At 38.2% G+C, this 19,264-nt stretch overlaps 1 protein-coding gene across 4 annotated transcripts in view; it reads left to right on the top strand.

Moving 5' to 3' along the window:
- The first annotated feature begins 3,633 nt into the window (after positions 1 to 3,633).
- The window catches only part of LOC123456669 (adaptin ear-binding coat-associated protein 1-like), a 74,859-nt gene continuing 59,228 nt past the window's right edge, over positions 3,634 to 19,264 (top strand). The window contains exons 1-5 of one of the 4 annotated variants that reach the window (XM_045140578.1): positions 3,634 to 3,689; positions 4,574 to 4,621; positions 4,750 to 4,898; positions 5,470 to 5,517; positions 17,587 to 17,649. The gene's annotated coding sequence lies outside the window, so the exon portion shown is untranslated. Of the gene's footprint in view, positions 3,690 to 4,573; positions 4,622 to 4,749; positions 4,899 to 5,465; positions 5,518 to 14,059; positions 14,110 to 17,544; positions 17,650 to 19,264 lie in introns of those variants that run through there. The other 3 variants (XM_045140577.1, XM_045140576.1, XM_045140575.1) reach the window with 3 other exon arrangements.

Here is a 19,264-nt window from a genome sequence, read left to right as displayed (position 1 = left end):
AATTTGTATATTCACCTTTTAGTTCTTTCAGCCTTTGTTTCATCTCTTTTGATGCTCTGCTGTTTTACATATAAGCATGTATTTAGAATTTTAATATATTCTTGGTTTAACTGAGGCACTTTCTTCCCTAAGTTTGTCAGATTTAACAAATCATAATTCATATAGTTTATCTAGTTTAATTTAAATTTCAGAAAAATCAAGTAGTGTATTTTACTAAACTATTTTTATCTGAAATTCAAACTTAATTAGATTAAATTTGATCTAACACCCTTACGCATGTAATACTTTGTGGAGTAGAACTAAGATTCTCTCATCAATAGTCCCAGCTGAGTTTCCAGCACACCAGCCCCAGTAGTCATCTATGTGAGAGTTCTCAGAATGCCCCAGTGAAACAGGACCTTAAAATGAATGCAGCCCCAGGTGACAATCAAGGCAGGGAGTACAAAAGATCCATCCAAGCTTGCTCAATTTGTTTTTAATTTCAGGTTTTTTTTCTGTGTCAAACTATAAATTAAAATGTGAGATTTTGGTGAACTTTTCCTCTTTGTTGTGGCCTCATCTCATTGGAATAAAATAGTATTCTCTTACTTAACCTTTAAGAATAAGGAAGGGTCAACTAGGAGGGTCCCTGTGGAGGGAGGAGGACAGGGAGGAGGCTAATAATGGTACCAACTTGACTGTATTCACTGAGTACAAAACTAATTTAAAAAAAGAATAAGGAAGGGGCTTTATATTTTTTACTATAATTTCTTGTGGGTTTATGGGAATTTCCATGAGGAATTTTTCTTATGTATGACTTTTCACCATAGTGTTAGAATTTGAAAATTGATCTTAATCCCTTTTCATGGGGTGCACATGCACTGTAACTAACTTGTTAAAGGAGTAGACAGTGTTGCTACAAGTAGCTATGTGAGCCAAATGGATAGCTATATGTTAGAAGTTTGCTAGATCCACAACCAGAATGAAAAGCAGCTATTCATATAAAAAGCATTCCTCAAACAAATTGTCTAGAGTCAGTTTCTCCTGCCAGAGTTAGCCTTTGTACAGGAAGCTACTTTTGCTTGCACACATATATACAGGATTTCTTCATCAGAAAGCATGTAGATGGTGCACTGCAGCCCTCAGCCTTTCTGACTGTTCCAACACAACACTGTTGGGTAATAAGTCTGTCTACTTCTGTGGCTTATTTATGAAAAGCCCTCTTGCTAGATAATGTAAAGCACATTCAAGTATGTGGTATATATTCTTATTTATTTTGACAATATTCTCATATATTTATACTTCCATTATTATACATAGAAGATAAATTTAATATATAATTCTCCTTTTGTCATAATTTTAGTTAGTTTAGTTCTGATACTATGGGAATATTTTGGGTACCTCTTTAAGAGTATAGTATTTTGGATAAAAGTTACAGTAAAGTTGGGGGTCCAGATGATGTGATATTAGAGTCCTGGGAAGGATTAGATCTCCATAAAGATGTAGGAGGCTCCAAGGATAGTGAACCCCAACTTCAGGTTCTTTTACAAGTTATCAAAGAACTGAAAAATACAGACTCAGAGAAGGGTAAATTATGAATTATGAAATTTTAAGAGATCATTTTCAAGGGGAGACAAAGTGAGAGGGTCACAACAGAATGAACTATTGACGTGTCATTTTGTGCATTTGGCTTTATGTGGGTACTGTGGAATTGAACCTGGGCCTTTAGGCTTTACAAGCAATTACCTTTAACCACTGAGAAATCTTTCCGACCAGAATTATGAGAATTATTTTAGGAAGGACTAGGGTCCAAAGGGAAGGCAAGCAGGAAGTCCAAGCCAAAAGAAATTCTTCCCCTTCCCAGCCAGGCTGAGAGACAGAAAATCTCTCTCACATAAGGAAGACCTCTCTCAGTGAGAGAAGTCTCTGGGGAAGGGGCTCACACACAAGTGGAAAGCAAAGCAGGAAAGTGCCCCAAAACAAGGCAGGAAAGTGCCTAGGCAAAAATAAATTCTCCCCTTCATGGTGTTGAAGTCCTGGAATCCAAGATGGAAAGGGGGAAGGGAGACTCAGAATATTCTCCTTACATAGGAGCCAGAGAATTTAGAGATGTAAGGAAGCCAGAGGGTCAGAGGAGCCAAGAGCTTACAAAAGTGGCCAAGAGTCAAGAGGCTTACATATGTGTGTCAGGGCCATTTTTGTGAATCAAATATCCAATTAGAAAGAAGTTCACCACCAGATTCAGGTGCATAAAGGAGGGACCTGATTAGTTGGTGAACTCAAGAGGGTGACTCAAAAAGCCAGCCAACACGTATGCCAAGCCCTGGAAAAGTTGAGAAAGAAGCAAGAAGCTATTGCTGGGGAGTTGTTGCCTGCATCCATCTTATATGCGACTAGATCAGATGGGGGTTCCAGAACTGCCAGGGCAGGCAAGGTGGCATCCAGGTTTCTGTGGGCCAGTAATCTCTAGCAACTACCTATCAGAAAAAAAAAAAAAAGCTATCTTGCTCCTAATTCATTTCACAGAGAGGCACCAACAAGGAGAAGAGTTGTGGGTCTATTGCAACACCTACCCTGAATGCAGACAGAACAATTTTTGGATAAGGAAAAATTATAATTGAGTGTTAAAGAGAGGGTCTGGACTGTGTAACTCCTGTTTTGAAACCCACTATTCATGTTACTGACCTCCATGAGAAAGAAGTGAGTTTTCAGAAAAACTAGATGTGTTTTCGTCCATAGATGACTCCAAGAAAAAAATATCTGAAGGAAATACTTAGAAATGGAGAAATATTCCCAGATAATCCCATATGATTCTACTGAATTAAGCTTATGCTTACTAAATAAGTATGTAAGTATACTATTACAGCCCTACTTCTTTGAAATAATTCTGAGATTCCTTGAAGGTCATCCTTTTTAAAATTTATTTATTTGCAAGCAAAGAAAGACAGACAGAAAGAAAGACATACACAGAGAGAGGGAAAGAGAGTGAGAGATATATAGAGAGAGAATGAACACATCACAGCCTCTAGGTGCTGCAAAGAACTCCAGATGGATGTGCCCCCTTGTGCATCTGGCTTACATGGGTCCTGGGGAATAGAACCTGAGTCCTTTGGCTTTTCAGGTAAGTGTATTAACTGCTGAACCATCTCTGTAGCCCCAAAGGAAATTCTTTTTAATGTTCCTTGGGTATTTAGTTAAGGCATCAGAGAAAATTTCTCTCTCTCTCTTTTTTGACACAGATAGGGTCATGTTCCCTCTCAAAGGGCTAGATTGTGTCCAAGACTTCTAGGAGACACCCCTGTGTCTATGTGTTTGAATAGTCATAATTCTCTCCAAAGTCCCATTTATAGCAACAAGTCTTGATAACAGAGCCATACTTTGCTTAAGTTAAACAATTTCAAGTTAAATAATCTAATTTATTATTATTTTATTTATAAACATGCATTTGCTTAACTTAAAGCTGAGATTTCAGACAATTACCTGTATCCCTTCCTACACCCTCGAATTATGTATCTACCATTGTAGCCTACAGCGTGCAGTCATTTGGCTTTAAGAGGAATAGAAGAGGAGGGGAGGCCTCTAGAGAGGTACTTCCGGTGCAGAGGACCAGCATCTGAATTGCCATAGTAACGTGACGTCACTAAGGCGACTCTGGGAATATTTCTTTCTGGCGACTAGAGCTACTTTTTAACGGAGACCGGCTTGATCTGGTGAGATGGGCATTGTACTATTTTCACGTGTCTGCACTCAGCTGACAGTGTGGGCTCCCCGCGGTGGTGAGGAGGTGTGGAGATAGACATTGGTATCATGGAATCGGTTCTGAACTCAGTGCCAGGATGTCTGGGGTGGATGTTTTGTGAGAAAGAGAATTGGGACCCTCCTGGTGTCAGGGAGATGATGCTCCGCTCTAGTGTGACCTGGACCCATTTTCCGTGTACAGGTAGCGCTTTTTCGGGAGAATAAGACAGAACATGACTATGTGTGAGCCCAGGTTCTCCTTCTGAAATGGGGAGAAGATTGTTCACCCATAGGAACTTTGGCCCTTTCGGGGATAGAACACTTGCAAGCCTGTTTGTTGTGAGCTCGCCAATCCCTGAATGAATTCAGGCCACTTAAATCAGTTTTTTTTTTTAATTCTTTGTGGTGTTTTTATACATGCTCTAGTTTTGTTGCTCCTCCTCTTCTACTTGCCTCTCTGGTCCCCTTCCCCTCTGTTGGTCTTGTCTTCTCTTCAATTGTACCCCATCTGCTTTCATAACACATGTGTTTTAACTTATTGTTTCATCCCTCCCCCACAGTCACCTTTGTACTTTCATGATATACACACATACACCAAAATTAAAATTTAGGGTTTTAATTATGACAAAAAACATGTAGTATTTTTCTTTCCAAATATGGTTTGTTTAACTTAATATAATTCTCTTCAGCTCCACTCATTTTCCTACAAGTGTTATGCTTTCACTTTTCTTTATGCCTGAAGAAAATTTTATTGTGTTAATGTGCCACATATATACTATATATCTAAGACACTCTTAAGCTCTATCACAGAAATACCTGGATGTAATTATTTTACTAATCACTGGTTGTTTTTCAGTTTTGTTGTTAAGGGATAGAGGAGACAAGGAGGAGAAAAAAGCCTTTGGTTAGAAGCACATCATTATGATAAGTACCTTATGCTTTTAGTGCCATTGCTCTCTGGCCTATGTGCCTGGGACACATAGATATTCATTAAAGCATAGTGATTGCTGCATTCTGTTTCTCTTTTGGCAGCCCTTCATTAGGTGACTGACCTATATCAGGTGTCTGAAGGAGGTGGGTTCTTAGGACGTGCATGATGATGGCTTCTAAAGTGACTACGCCCAAATATGAAGTGCAGCCATATTCAGAAGACTCTACCAATTCCATCACTGGTGCCTTCAGTGAGTTCATAGAGCTGAACAAAAGCATGTGTTGGAATAGCATTAAATAGTCTGAAAATAGAGAACCTACTTTTGTGGCAGGAAAATAGGGAACTTTGAGTAGGAGATATCAAAATCAACATGAAAGGAGCCACTTGGCTGAAGGCTGGAAACACTTACCTGAGCTGCATGTAACAACAATAGGGCACACACGAGAAGAGCCAGCCGTATACAAACATGTTAAGAGGTAGCTACTATGTAAATAACCTATAAAGGACCATGAGATTCATGGCCCAGTACTTTTCTGAGTACATGCTTTTCCTAGTTTACTAGCCTACTCCTGTTCTTTGGAGTGGCATTCTTTTTGATTGACTTGTGTCCTTGATACAAATATTTGTTTTGAGACACAAATACTGGAAATACCAGTGGGTACCCCTTGGACTATTATCTGTGCTTATCTCACTGATCTTACCATTGACAAGGTACAGCAGGTAAAAATTCCTTACATGATCAGTCAGCTACAGATCCTAGAATTTCTCTTGTCCAAGATGAGTTATGCAATTTCTTTTCTTCTTCCTTGCCATGGAGCTAGCCAAAAGAAATTCTCTGACTTGCTTCAGTGCTGTTGGTCACTTGTCTGGTAAGTAGATCATAATGTCCTCATTTCAGTAAGAGTTTTGACCAATATCAGGGAGGTAGGAATGCTGTATAGAGTGGCCAATGAAAATCTGAATAGACTTTATTTTGTCTATTATTTATCTGTATTAGCATTAGATCCTAATATTTTTGTTCAATCACATTTCTATATGGTTACTCAATTATGCCAGTATAATGGAGCCTCTGTAAAGAATCTGAAAAAAATGAATTTATATAATACATGGAAAATCCTGGAGGTTGGCACCTGGAGAGATTATGGATACTCTGGGTCCCTACCCACATAGTTTGCAATACTAATCTCTTTACATGAATCCTTTATAATATCCTCTATAATAAACTACTAAAAATATTTCCCTGAGATTTGGGAGCTGCTTAAGAAAGTTCATCAAGCCTAAGGAGGGGATTGTGGGAATCTTGATTTATAGCTAGTTGGTCAGAAGGACACATAAGTAATGTAGGGCTTATGACTGGCATCTAAAGTGAGGAGGAGCAGTCTTCAAGACTAAATCCTCATCCTGTGGTAGTATCAAAATTGAATTAGATGACATCAAGCTACTTGTGTCCATTACTGCAGCACTGCTTACCTGTGGTAGGAAACACATCTACATGCCTGGTTTTACAAGCTTTTGTGTGTGTGTGTATGCTGTGTGTATGTATGTATGTGTGACAGTGCATATAAATATTTACTGAAAAGAAAACTAATAAATTAAATTAAAAAAAAGATATGTGAAAGTCGATTATATTTATATGAGTGTGTGTGGAGGCAGAGAATAACCTGGAGAATTATCCTGAGGAATGCCATCTACCTCTTTTGCCTAGAGGTCACCAATTAGCATAGACTGGCTAGCCAATGAGTTCCAGGGATTCTCTAGTTTTGCCTCAGCAGTGCTGGAATTACAGGCATCTGCCACCATTTCTGGCAGTTTAATGTGGGTACTAGGGATTGAACTCAGGTCTTCAAGTTTGCATGTCAAGCACTTTACCCACTCAGCTATCTTCCCAGCCCAAAAGTACATTATTGAAAGTAGGATCTTGCTTTTCCCTGTATATATGCAGATCATGTATTTCTTTTCTTAAAAAAATATTTTTCAACAGAAGGGAGGGAGAGAGAATGAATGGGCATGCCAGGGCCTCTTACCACTGCTAATGAACTCCACATGCATGTGCAACTTTTTGTGCATCTGGATTTTTGTGGGTACTGGGAAATCAAACCTGGGTTATCAAGTTTGCAAGCAAGTGCCTTTAACCACTGAGCAATCTCTTCAGCCCACAGGTCATGCATTTCTTATATTAGTATAGAAATATAGAGTTGTTAGGTATTCCTTGTTTGAGGTTATAATCTAAATTCTTTCTTGGTAATCACAACTTTCTATTCTATAAATTATATTTTTTAAGCTGGAAATATTCCCCTTTTAAAGGCATCAGTTACTGGAAATTAATATTTTGAAAGTAAGAATTTCCCAATTGTTTGCTCTATTTAATGGTACTAAGCTATATTTCCTAAAATAATCGATTATTATGCACAGCAATGTAATAATTTTCCTGAAATATAATATTTTATTACAATCTACTTAATATTTAAATATATATTAATAAATTTTAATATTTATGTACTATGGTGAATCTAGTGCTACAGGTAAGATAATATATATACATATACATATCAGTGCAAAAATCTCTCCCACTTCCCTTTGTAATCCCCTGCACCTATGTGTCTCCAATTTCTTTTCTTTTTAATTTTCTCTTTATTTATTTGAGAGTGACAGATAGAGAGAGAAAGAGGCAGAGGGAGGGAGAGAGAGAGAGAATGGGTGCACCAGGGCTTCCAGCCACTGCAAACGAACTCCAGATACATGAGATCCCTTGTGCATCTGGCTAACATGGGTCCTGGGGAATCTAGCCTTGAACCAGGGTCCTTAGGCTTCATAGGCAAGCGCTTAACAGCTAAGCCATCTCTCCAGCCCTCCAATTTCTTTCTCCATGCCACCCTTGCCCATTTTTTAAAATTTGCATACAAAGAATTAGGTTTCATTACAGTGTTTTCCAGCCATATTTTTGTTTCCCTTTCCCTCTTCTGCATTTCCCTTTTCTCTCTTGTGCCCCTCCCCAACATAGCCTCTTTTCTGCTTTTATAATACATGTTTCTTTTGGTCCTTTTCCCTCTGCTCATCTCTCCTTTTTCACCTCTCATGGTCTCTTGTCTAGTTTCATAGCCTATACAATTTCACATATCTTTTTTTTTAATTTAATTTATTAGTTTTCTTTTCAGTAAATACAGGCAGTTTGGTACCATTATTTAGGCTCATCTGTGATCTACCCCTTCCCATTAGACCCTCCTTGTTAATGAAAATGGGTCGTGCATTGTGGAGTTAGCCCTCAGTTATTGGTATGATAAATGTCTCTGCAAATCATGACCCAACATGTGACTCTGACATTCTTTCTGCCCCCTCTTCCGCAAAATTTCCCTGAGCCATGTTGGGTTCATTTTTGGTCTGCTTCAGTGCTGAGGTGTTGGGGGCCTCTGAGGCTCTGGCTCTCTGCTTTGGTAGGAGTTGATTTTTCTCTGCGTTGATCTCCTTCCCCTTTGTGCTGGTATCCGGTTCACAGGAAAACATCACCCTTGCTTATTTCACCAGTTGTCCTTAGTTTCAGTTGGGCCCCTTTTGAGGTATGTTGGGGCAGCTCTCTTCTTAGGATCTGTATCTTGATTAACAAATAAAACATTAAAAGTAGAGATCCACATATGAGAGAGAACACACAATTTTTGTCTTTCTGGACTTGGTTTACCTCCCTTAGTATAATTTTTTTTCCAATTCTATCCATGTTTCTGAAAATTTCATAACTTTATTTTTCCTTACCGTGGAGTAAAGCTCCATTGTGTATATACGTACCACATTTTCATTCTCCTGTCACCAGTTGATGGACATTTAGGTTGATTCAATTTCCTAGCTAAGGTGACTAGAACAGCAATGAATAAGGATGTGCAATTATCTCTGTGGTAGGATATAGACTCCTTTGGGTATATGCTTAAGGGTAGTGTACATGGATGTTTTGGTGGTTCAAATTTTACCTTTTTGAGAAAACTGCACATTGGTTTTCATAGTGAGTACACCAGTTTACACTCCCATCAACAGTGAATAAGAATTCTTTTCCAACAATCTCACAAGTATTTGTTGTCAATAGTTTTATTGATAGCCGTTCTGACTGGAGTAAGATAAAATTTCAAGGTGATTTTAATTTGCATTTCTCTAATGGCTAACAGTGTTGAACACTTTTTAAAATATCTGTTGGCCCTGTGTGTGTGTGTGTGTGTGTGTGTGTGTTTAAAAGGCTTGGTCTCACTCTAGCCCAGCCTGACCTGGAATTAGTCTCAGGCTGGCCTTAAGCTCTTGGCAATCCTTCTACCTTTGCTGGCATTAGAGCATTAGAGACATGCACCACTACATCAGGCTTCTTTTTTTTTTTTTTCTTTTGAGAGCTGTCTGTTCATTTTTTTAGCCCATTGTTTGATTGGCAATTTTGTGTTTTGGTGTTTAGTTTTTACACTTTGTTGCAGTTAGCTTCATGTTGCTGGCAGAAAACACCCAACCATGAATAGCTTGTAGGAGAAAAGGGTTTATTCTGGCTTACAGAATTGAGGAGAAGCTCCATGGTACCAGGGGAAAATGATGGCATGAGAAGAGGGTAGACATAACCTCCTGACCAACATCAAGTGGACAATAGTAGCAGAAGAGTGTGCCAAACACTGGCAAGAGGAAGCTGGATGTAACATCCATAAGCCCACCCCCAGCAATACACTGTTTCTAGGAGGGGCCAATTAATAAATTGTCACTAGCTGGGGACCTAACATTCAAAATACCATAGTTTATGGACACATGAATTAAACCACCACACTGTTCTTTATATATTTTAGTTATCAGCCCCCTGTCAGAGGAGTAGCTAGAAAAGATCTCCTTTCATTCTGTATGCTTTGTATTTACTTTGCTGATTTTTTTTTTCTCTGAAGAAACTTTCATTTCTTGGAGACCCATTTGTTCTTTGTTCACCCTGGCCCATTCTTGAGCAGGCACTGACTTTTTGTCCGTTTAGATTACCTTTCCTTTCTGATCATTTTATGTAAGTGGTACCATAGGGTATCTATCCTTTTGTATTTTATTTTTAAAAATTTATTTATTTTATGAGAGAGAGAAAATTGGTGCATAAGGACCTCCAGCCACTAAAATCAAGCTCCAAGTGCATGCGCCACCTTGTGCACAGGTGTGACCCTGTGCACTTGCATCACCTTGTGTGTCTGACTTATGTAGGACCTGGAGAGTCAAACATGGGTCCTTAGGATTCACAGGCAAGTGCCTTAGCCACTAAGTCATATCTCTAGCCTGGTATCTCTCCTTTTTGTCAGACTTCTTTCATTTGAACTAATTGTTTTTATTTTTTAATGTTTGTTTGTTTATTTTTTATTTGGAGTGTATGTGTTCGTGTGGACTTGGATGCATCTGCCACGGTGCATATGTGGAGGGCAGAGGACAACTTTTGGGTTGGTACTTGCCTTTTGCCTTATTTGAGGAAGGGTCTCTCTTCTAGTTGCTATTCACCACTCAGTTCCTAAGTTTCCAGGAAATTTCTCCTGTCTATGCCTCCTTTCTTGCCATAGGTGCACAGAGATTATAAAAGTGTTTCATAGCATCTGGCTTATACTTGAGGCTGAGCTCTGATCTCAGGTACACAGAATTGCATGCAGGTACCTTATCCATTGAGCCATCTCCCTAGCCCCTGAGGTAATTAATTTTAGATTTATCCATATTGTTGCATGTATGGATAATTTTCATTTTTATTCATGAGTAAATTCCCATTACATGGATATGCCCCATTTGGTTTTATCCATTCACTTCTTTTTACATTTCTCCTTTTTTTCTTTCTTTTTTTTTTTGTTTTACTTTTTGAGATAAGCCCTGCATTTGTGGCATAGTCTGTCTTGGAACATGCTATAAAGCCCAGGCTGACCTCATACGTTCAATGCCCTATCCCACCTAAATCTGAACAGTGCTGGCATCAGAGACATACCCTGCCATACCCAGTGACATTCTTCTTTGAATGAAAAGTGGAATTGGTCTCAGTCCGAGTTTTATTGTTTGTTTTTTAAAAGAGATGGCTTGTGGGCTGGAGAGATCGCTCAGCAGATAAAGCTGTTTGTTTGCAAATTCTGACCACCTGGATTTGATTTCCCAGTGCCCATGTAAAGCCAGATGCACAAAGTGGTGAATGCATCTGGAGTTTGTTTGCAGGAGGCCCTGCCACACCCATTCTCTCTGTCTCTCTGCCTTTCTTTCTCTCTCAAATATCTTTAAAAAGAGATAGCTTGTTAATTATTTCATTAATTTGCATATGTGTATTTGTACGTATGGACATGCCAGTGTCTCTGGTCACTGCAAATGAACACCAGACACTTGCAACACATTTTGTGCTGGTTTATGTGGGCAACTTGGGAATTAAGTCTGGGACAGAAGGATTTGCAAGCAAGCACTGTTAACTGGTGAGCCATCTTCCTAGCTACTGAGTTCTAAATTAATTTTACCTTGTCTTTTTATGATGCTGAAGATCATACTTGAAGTACTGTACATGTTAGACAAGTGTTGTCCCACTAAACTACATCTTCACACCTAGAGTCTTTTTTTTTTCCTAAATTTATTTGTATGTATTAGAGAGCGAGAAAGAGGGAGAGGGAACAAGAATGGTCATATCAGGGACTTCAGCCATTGCAAATGAACTCCAGATGCATGCCCCACCATGTGCATCTGGCTTACTTAGGTTCTGGGGAATTGAACCTGGGTCCTTAGGCTTTTCAGGCAACTGCCTTAACTGCTACGTCATCTCTGCAGCCCAAGAGTGTTTTATTTTTTTAAAACTTTATTCTATTTTTTATTAGAGAGAGAGAGAGAGAGAGAGGGAGGGAGAGAGAATTGGTGTTCCAGGGCCTCAGCCATTGCAATCAAACTCCAGATACTTGTGCCACCTAGTGGGCATGTGTGACCTTTCACTTGCCTCACCTTTGCGTGCCTGGCTTACATGGTGTCTGGAGAGTTGAACATGGGTCCTTAGGCTTTGCAGGCAAATGCCTTAACCTCTAAGCCATCTCTTCAGCCCTAGGGTCTTTTTTTTTAAAATAAAAGTTGCTATGAATATTTGTGTATGCTTTATATGGACACATGCTTTCTTTCTCAGGGTAAATACTTAGAAGTATAATCAGTGGCTAGATAATGTGGTATCTATAAGCCCAACATTGTAAGATTGTGTCAAATGTTTTTGAAAAAGTTCATACCATTTTTCCCCATCAACAGTGTGAGAGTTCCATATTCTACAACCTAGCTAACATAGGGTCAGCCCTTTTAGTTTCAGCCATTCTCAAAGGGGCATAGAGTTAACATTGTATTATTTTCATTTATATTTACCTGATGACTAATGATTTTGAGACTATTTTCATGTGTTTGGTTGCCATTTATACATCTTCTTTAGTTAACTGTTAAAAATCTTTTGTCCATTTAAGTACTGGAGAATAGGTATTCTTTTTTTTTTTCAAATATTTATTTGCATACAGAGAGAGACAAGAGAAATAATGGGCACACCAGGGTCTCTACCCACTGCAAATGAACTCCAGATCCATGTGACACTTTGTGCATCTGGCTTTACGTGTGTACTGGGGAATCAACCCTTGTCATTTGGCTTTGCAGGAAAGCCCCTTAACCACTGAGTGATCTCTCCTGCCCAAGAATCTGTATTCTTATTTAACCTTTGTGAGATTTTCATTATCTTGGATATGTCTTTTTCAGATATATATAATTAGAAATAATTTTCTCCCAGTCAGTAGCTTGTACTTTTATTCTCATAGCACTATCTTGGAAGAATAGAATTTTAGTATTTATTGTATTTTATTATTTATTTATTTATTTGTATTTATGTAGTCCAAGCTATTCTGGAATTTTCTAAGTAGCTCAGGTTGGACTTGAACTTGTGACCCTGCAGAGTAGAGGAATTATAGACTTGTGTCATCACACTTGGCTAGAAGTTTATGTCTTCTAATTTTAAAGAATTCAAACTTGTTAATTGGTGTATTTATGTTTTGGATGTTGCTTGGTATTCATATCTAGAAAAATTTCACCTAACCTGAGGCCATAAGGATTTCTTCCCCTGTTTTCTCCTGTAAAGTTTATAATTCTAACTTTTATATATAAATATATACTCTATCTTGTAATCCCTTTTGTATATGTTGTGGGTCACAGTTTATATCTCTCCATGTGAAAAATGACCATTTGTTGAAAGATTTTGTCCTTTTTCCAGTGAATTACATTTTTCCCATTGTCAAAATTCTCATGTATATATATGCACAGGTTTATTGGTATACATTTTATCCTATTTTTGGTCTTTTTAAAGGAAGGGTCTTACTTTAGCCCAGGCTGACTTATAACTCACTCTGTAGTCCAGGCAGGCCTTGAAGTCTTGGTGATCTTCCAACCTCTCAGCCTCTTTTAAAATTTATTTTTATATTTTTATTTATTTACAAGAGAGAGAGAAAGAATTGCCATGCCAGGGCCTCTAGCCACTGCAAACGAACTCCAGATGTATGCTCTTACATGTACATCTGGCTTACATGGGTTCTGAAAAGAGAACCTGTTCCTTAGGCTTCACAGACACCTACCTTACCCGCTAAGCCATCTCTCTATCCCCTACCTCAGTCTCTTTAGTGCTGAGATTAAAGGCATGTGCCAGCACACCCAGCCCTGTTTTTTGATGTACATTTTTTATCTTGATGACCCTGTTTTTGGTCATTGTAGGTTTATAATGACTCTTGAAACTCAGGAGTTTTGTTCTCCAACTTTGTTCTTTTCCAGAGTTGTTTTTCATGGTCTAGGACCTTTGTGTTTCCACATGCTTTTTTAAAAATTTATTTTATTGCCAATTATGTACATGCATAAAATAAATTTTGATTGTAATCCCTTCCCATTACCTTCTCTTGGCCTCCTCACTGTCCCCCTTTCACTGAACCCTTTCTTCCCAACTAGTTCTTCTACTTTGATGCCTTTTTTTCTTGTGTGTGGCTATGACCCCTGAGCTTCATTAGGGTTTTGTGCAAAGGCATGGGTGGGAATATGTTTACTAGAGCATGTGGAGCCTATCACTGGCTATACCTCTGCAGATAAAACTTAGTAATTTCTTCTTAAAAATAGACTGGATTTTTTTTTTTTAACTGGGGTTGCACTGAATCTGTAGTTCAATTTGAAGAATATAGACATCGTGACAATACTGAGTGTTCTGATCAATGATGATACTGTGTCTTCTCCTTTATTTAGATGTACTTTAACTTCTCTCAGTAACATTCATAGTGTTAAGCCAGACATATATGTGGACGCATTCTCCTATGTACTTTATACTTTGAAGGTATAATATATAAATGGCAGAATTTTAATAATAATAATTGATTTCTGTTTTTATTTTCACTGAAGTGTCAGAAGCCAGTTGTTGAAGTCAGGTTCACATTGCTGGCAGAAATCACCTTACCAAGAGCAGCTGTGGGAAAAATAAGGTTTGTTTTGGCTTACAGACTTGAGGGGATGCACCACAGTGGCAGGGAAAATGATGGCATGGGCAGAGAGTGGACATCACCCCTTTCCCACATAAGGTGGACAATAGCAACAGGAAAGTGTGCCAAACACTGGCAAGGGGAAACTGGCTATAATACCCATAAGCCTGTCCCCAACAATACACTGTTTCCAGGAGGCATTAATTCCCAAATCTCCATCAGCTGGGAACCTAACATTCAGAACACTTAAGTTTATGGGGGCACCTGAATGAAACTACCACACCAGCTATTTAACATTTGTTGCTGGGATATCTTTTTATTTTAAAACATGAAAGATTTATACTATCTGAAAAGAAACCAGAGTGTGTATATATGTATGTATGTATGTACATATATATATATAGTTTAAAAGACTGTAGGATAGAAAAGCCATTGAATATTTGTAGTAATCAGGGCTTTCTAGAGAAGCAGAGCCATAAAAGATAATATATACACATTTATCTATCCCTGTATCTACTATCTCTACCTATTGTATCTGTTTAGGAATATTGATGAATTAGTTCAGATGATTTGAGATGCTTAGTGGTGAGTCCATACTTTGATAGTTAGAGGCCAACAGCTTTCAATTTGAGAAAACTGGCAAAGTCACAATTGCAGATGCAATCCAGAGTGAGCTGGCAGAATTCAGTTTTCATTGGGGAGATCAGCCTTTTATTCTATCCATGACTCCATAGAGATAAATGAAAGCCCTTTCACACTGTGGATGGCAATATGCTATGTTTACTTTGCTGATTTGAATGTAAACTTCATCCCCAAACCCTCATAGAAATATCCAGAATAAGGGCTGGAGAGATGGCTTAGTGGTTAAGCGCTTGCCTGTGAAGCCTAAGGACCCCGGTTCGAGGCTCAGTTCCCCAGGTCCCACGTTAGCCAGATGCACAAGGGGGTGCATGCGTCTGGAGTTCGTTTGCAGGGGCTGGAAGCCCTGGCGTGCCCATTCTCTCCCTCTTCCTCTGTCTTTCTCTCTGTGTCTGTCGCTCTCAAATAAATAAATAAAAAATGACCAAAAAATATTAAAAAAAAAGAAATATCCAGAATAAGGTTTGACCAAATATCTGCATAATGTTGCCTAGTTGGTATATAGAGTTAGTCATCTCAGGAACCGTTTTCTTGAATTTCCATTATCAGCTTTTAGAAGTGCTTGGTAATATACTCAGGTAGAAAATGTCCCTGAGACAATTTTACAGATCATCTTTAGCAAAATCATTCACTAAATACAAGTTTATTAGCTATTAGTGTATTATCAATTGACATTTACAATTGAATTGTTCAGTTTTCCTGTTTAATCCCCAAACATACCAACCTTGATAAATTCTGGGTTCTTGTGTGATGAGAAAAAGAGAGAGGCAGTATGTATGTATATACATACTTGTGTATTTGTGTATATTATAGAAGCTGTGAGGACATTTATTGTGAGAAATATTTAAGGTTAATTACTGTGTGTTATTTCAGTCACATTCAATTCCTAGCACATATCAGGAAACAAATGGCAAGCTGTGACGCTTGATTTTTCTCAGCTTTCCCTGGCCAACATGGTTACCATGGTGACTCAGTGACTGCTGTGGGATTTGGTACAGACTGAGCATCCATTTATGATTCTTTCTTGAATCATTTCTTACAATGACAGTTGTCAAGCATTGCTTTAATAGTTCTGTCATTCCTTCTGGGTTAACTAATTGACATTTGACTGTTGAAAAGAACTGTCATTATATTAATATGGCTAATAGATTTTTATTTTACTCAGAGTTATCATTTGTTGTTATAATTATATATTTTGTGGTTCATTTGTCCTAGCATTGAAAAGGAAAAGCCCCTTCATGTTGGCCTCAGTGTCCTTGATTTTTTAAAAAATAATTAATTCATTCTTTTGAGAGAGAAAGAGGCAGGGAGATGGGGGAGAGAATGGGGACCCCAGGGCCTACAGCCACTGCAAATCAACTCCAGACATATGTGCTGCCTTTTGCATCTGGCTTATGTGGGTACTGGGAAATTGAACCTGGGTCCTTAGGCTTTGCAGGCAAGTGCTTTAACCACTGAGATATCTCTCCAGCCTGGATTTTTTTTTTGCTTTTGTTTTTTGCTTTTGTTTTTTGCTTTTGTTTTGAGGTAGGGTCTCACTCTAGCCCAGGCTGACCTGGAATTCACTCTGTATTCTCAGGATGGCCTCGAACTCATGGCAATCCTCCTACCACTGCCTCCTGTGTGCTGGGATTAAAGGCGTGTGCCACCACGCCCAGCTGGATTTATTTATTTATGTATTTTTGAGACAAGATCTTGCTATGTAGCCCAGACCAGCTCAAAGCTCATTATTTAGCCTAGTTTGACCACAGACTCATGCCTCTGCTGAAGTTACAAGCACATATTACCATACTTGGATTTCATTGTCCATTTGATGCCTCCTTATGATTCCAAGAGCATGTACATTGCTCTTTGAGCCAGACTGTCCAGCTGTAGAAAGGAAGGGGTGATATGACACCTCCATGTAACATTTTAAAAATTTAAAGAAGAGGGCCTGGAGAGATGGCTCAGTGGTTAAGCGCTTGCCTATGAAGCCTAAGGACCCTGGTTCAAGGCTCGATTCCCTAGGACCCATGTTAGCCAGATGCACAAGGGGGCACACGCGTCTGGAGTTCGTTTGCAATGGCTGAAGGCCCTGTCGTGCCCATTCTCTCTCTCTCTCTCTGTCCATTGCCTTCAAATAAATACATAAAGATAAACAAAAAAAATTAAAGAACAGATCTGAAAATAGCAATCTACTTTATGTGGCGTATAGTAGGACTTGAACAAGTGTTAGGTTTGTAGCTCAAATTTGCTTCTTCTGTCTTTGCAATGACTCTAGCATTAGCATAATAGCAATTTTCAAGAGGGACTACTTAGAAATGCAAAACTAAGAGGGAATAAAATTTTAGTTAAGCTGGACATGATGGTACACAACTTTAATCCCAGCATTTAGGAGGCAGGTAGGAGGATTGCTGTGAGTTCGAGGCCACACTGAGATTACATAAGTGAATTCCAGGTCTGCGTGGGCTTGAGTAAGATCCTACCTTGGAAAACCAAAATAATTTTTTAAATTTATTTATTAAATTATTTATTAATTTATTAAATAGAGTCAGGAAAGATGGCTAAGTGGCTAAAGGTGCTTGCTTACAATGTCTGTTGTTGGTCCAGGTTTAATTCCTGAACCACCCACTTATGTTAGATGCAAAAAGTGGTGCAAGCATCTGGTGTTCATTTTCAGTGGCAAGAATCTGGCACACACACTCACTCAAATAATTTTGTTATAAAATGAAAAATAAATGGCATATATTCAAGTTATGCAACATGAATTGACATATAATTGTGTAATTGAAATCACTGTGACATGATCTTCACTATCAGATGAACTATCATACCCATCACTACCTACCATGTGTTCCCCAGAGCTTGTTCATCTTTTAATTGAAAGCTTACACCCTTTGATCAACCGCTTCCCATCTGAGAAAGGTAAGAAACCCCTTAGACCCTGATAACAAGTGTTTTACTTTGTTTCTATGAGTTTACCCTTTTTAGATTTCACATATAAGTGAGATCATGCAATGTTTTGTTTCTGTCTCTTGATATATAATATTTGCCTTTATGTCTCTAGTTTATTTCTCTTAGCATTAATTTGTCTTCCAGGTTCATCCACGTCATAGATTTCAGAATTTCCTTCCTTTTTATGCTGGAATACTATTCCAGAGCATTTACATTTAAATATATACGATTTCTTCTATTCATATTGTTGGTAGATAATTATATTATCTCCATATCTTGCCTATTATGCACAATACTGTAGTGAACCTGGAAGTAGAGATATCTCTCTGAGATACAGATTTTATTTTTGCTGATTATGTAGTTAATTGGGATTGTTGGGTCATATGACATTTCTATTTTAAATTTTGTGAGGATTGTATGGTACTGTGAAATGATATATTATTGTGCTTCTGATTTTCATTTCCCTGATGATGAATGATGTTGACCCCCTTTTCACATACCTTCTGGCCATTTGTATGTCATCTTTGGAAAGTATCTATTCAGATTATTTTCTCCTTTTATCGGATCACTTGTATTTTCCTGTTGCACTGTGTGAATTTCTTATATATTTGGTTACAAACCCTTTCTTACATATAAGGTTTGGAAATATTTTTCCATTCTGTGTTTTGCATTCTCTATTTTGTTGTTTCTGTTGCTGTGCACAATGTTTCAGTTTGATCTTTTCATGCTTGTTTAATATTATTTTTATTTTCTGTTCTCCATTGTCAAATAGCTTTCCCCCTCTGTTTTCTTTCAGAAGCTTTTTTGCCCATTTAAATCTTCAATTCACTTTGAGTTAATTTTTTGTATATGGTGTTTAACCAATTTCATTCTTTCCCATCTGGATATCCTGTTGCCCCAATACTACTTACTGAAGAGTCTGGCTTTTCTCCATTGTGTGTTATTATTGGTACCCTTCTCAAAGATTAGTTGAGCATGTATTTTTGAACTTCTGAACTCTGTTTTGTTTTTTTTTTAATCCATAGATATGTGTTTATGTCAGCGTCCTAATGTTTTTTTAAATTTTTTTTTTTAATGATTAACAACTAACATGATTGTAAATGATGTCCCATGGTAATTCCCTCCCTCCCCCCACTTTCCCCTTTGAAATTCCACTCTCTATCATATCCCCTTCCCCTCTCAATCAGTCTCTCTTTTATTTTGATGTCATCATATTTTCCTCCTATTATGGGTTTGTCATATAGCTTGAAACAAGGTAGCATATTGCTTTCTGCTTTGTTACTTGTTTTCAAGGTTGCTTTGGCTTTTCCAGGTCGATTTGGCTCTTTTAGACTATTTGGCTCTGTACAAACTTTAGTTTATTTTTTCTTTCTCTGAAAAATGCCTCCAGAATTTTGATGGGGATTTCATTAAATCTGGAGGTCACTTTGAGGAATATAAACACCTTAAAAATATGAATACTTTGAGCTGGAGGTATTGCTTAGCAATTAAGTCATTTGCCTACAAAGCCAAAGTACCCCGGTTCAAGTCCCCAGGACCTATGTTAGCCAGATGCACAAGGGGGCACGCGCATCTGGAGTTTGCA

Source organism: Jaculus jaculus, chromosome X (assembly GCF_020740685.1).
Source record: "Jaculus jaculus isolate mJacJac1 chromosome X, mJacJac1.mat.Y.cur, whole genome shotgun sequence".
NCBI lineage: Eukaryota > Metazoa > Chordata > Mammalia > Rodentia > Dipodidae > Jaculus > Jaculus jaculus.
The sequence above is the reverse complement of the archived record's forward strand: the minus strand, read 5'-3'. Positions and strand labels throughout refer to the sequence as shown.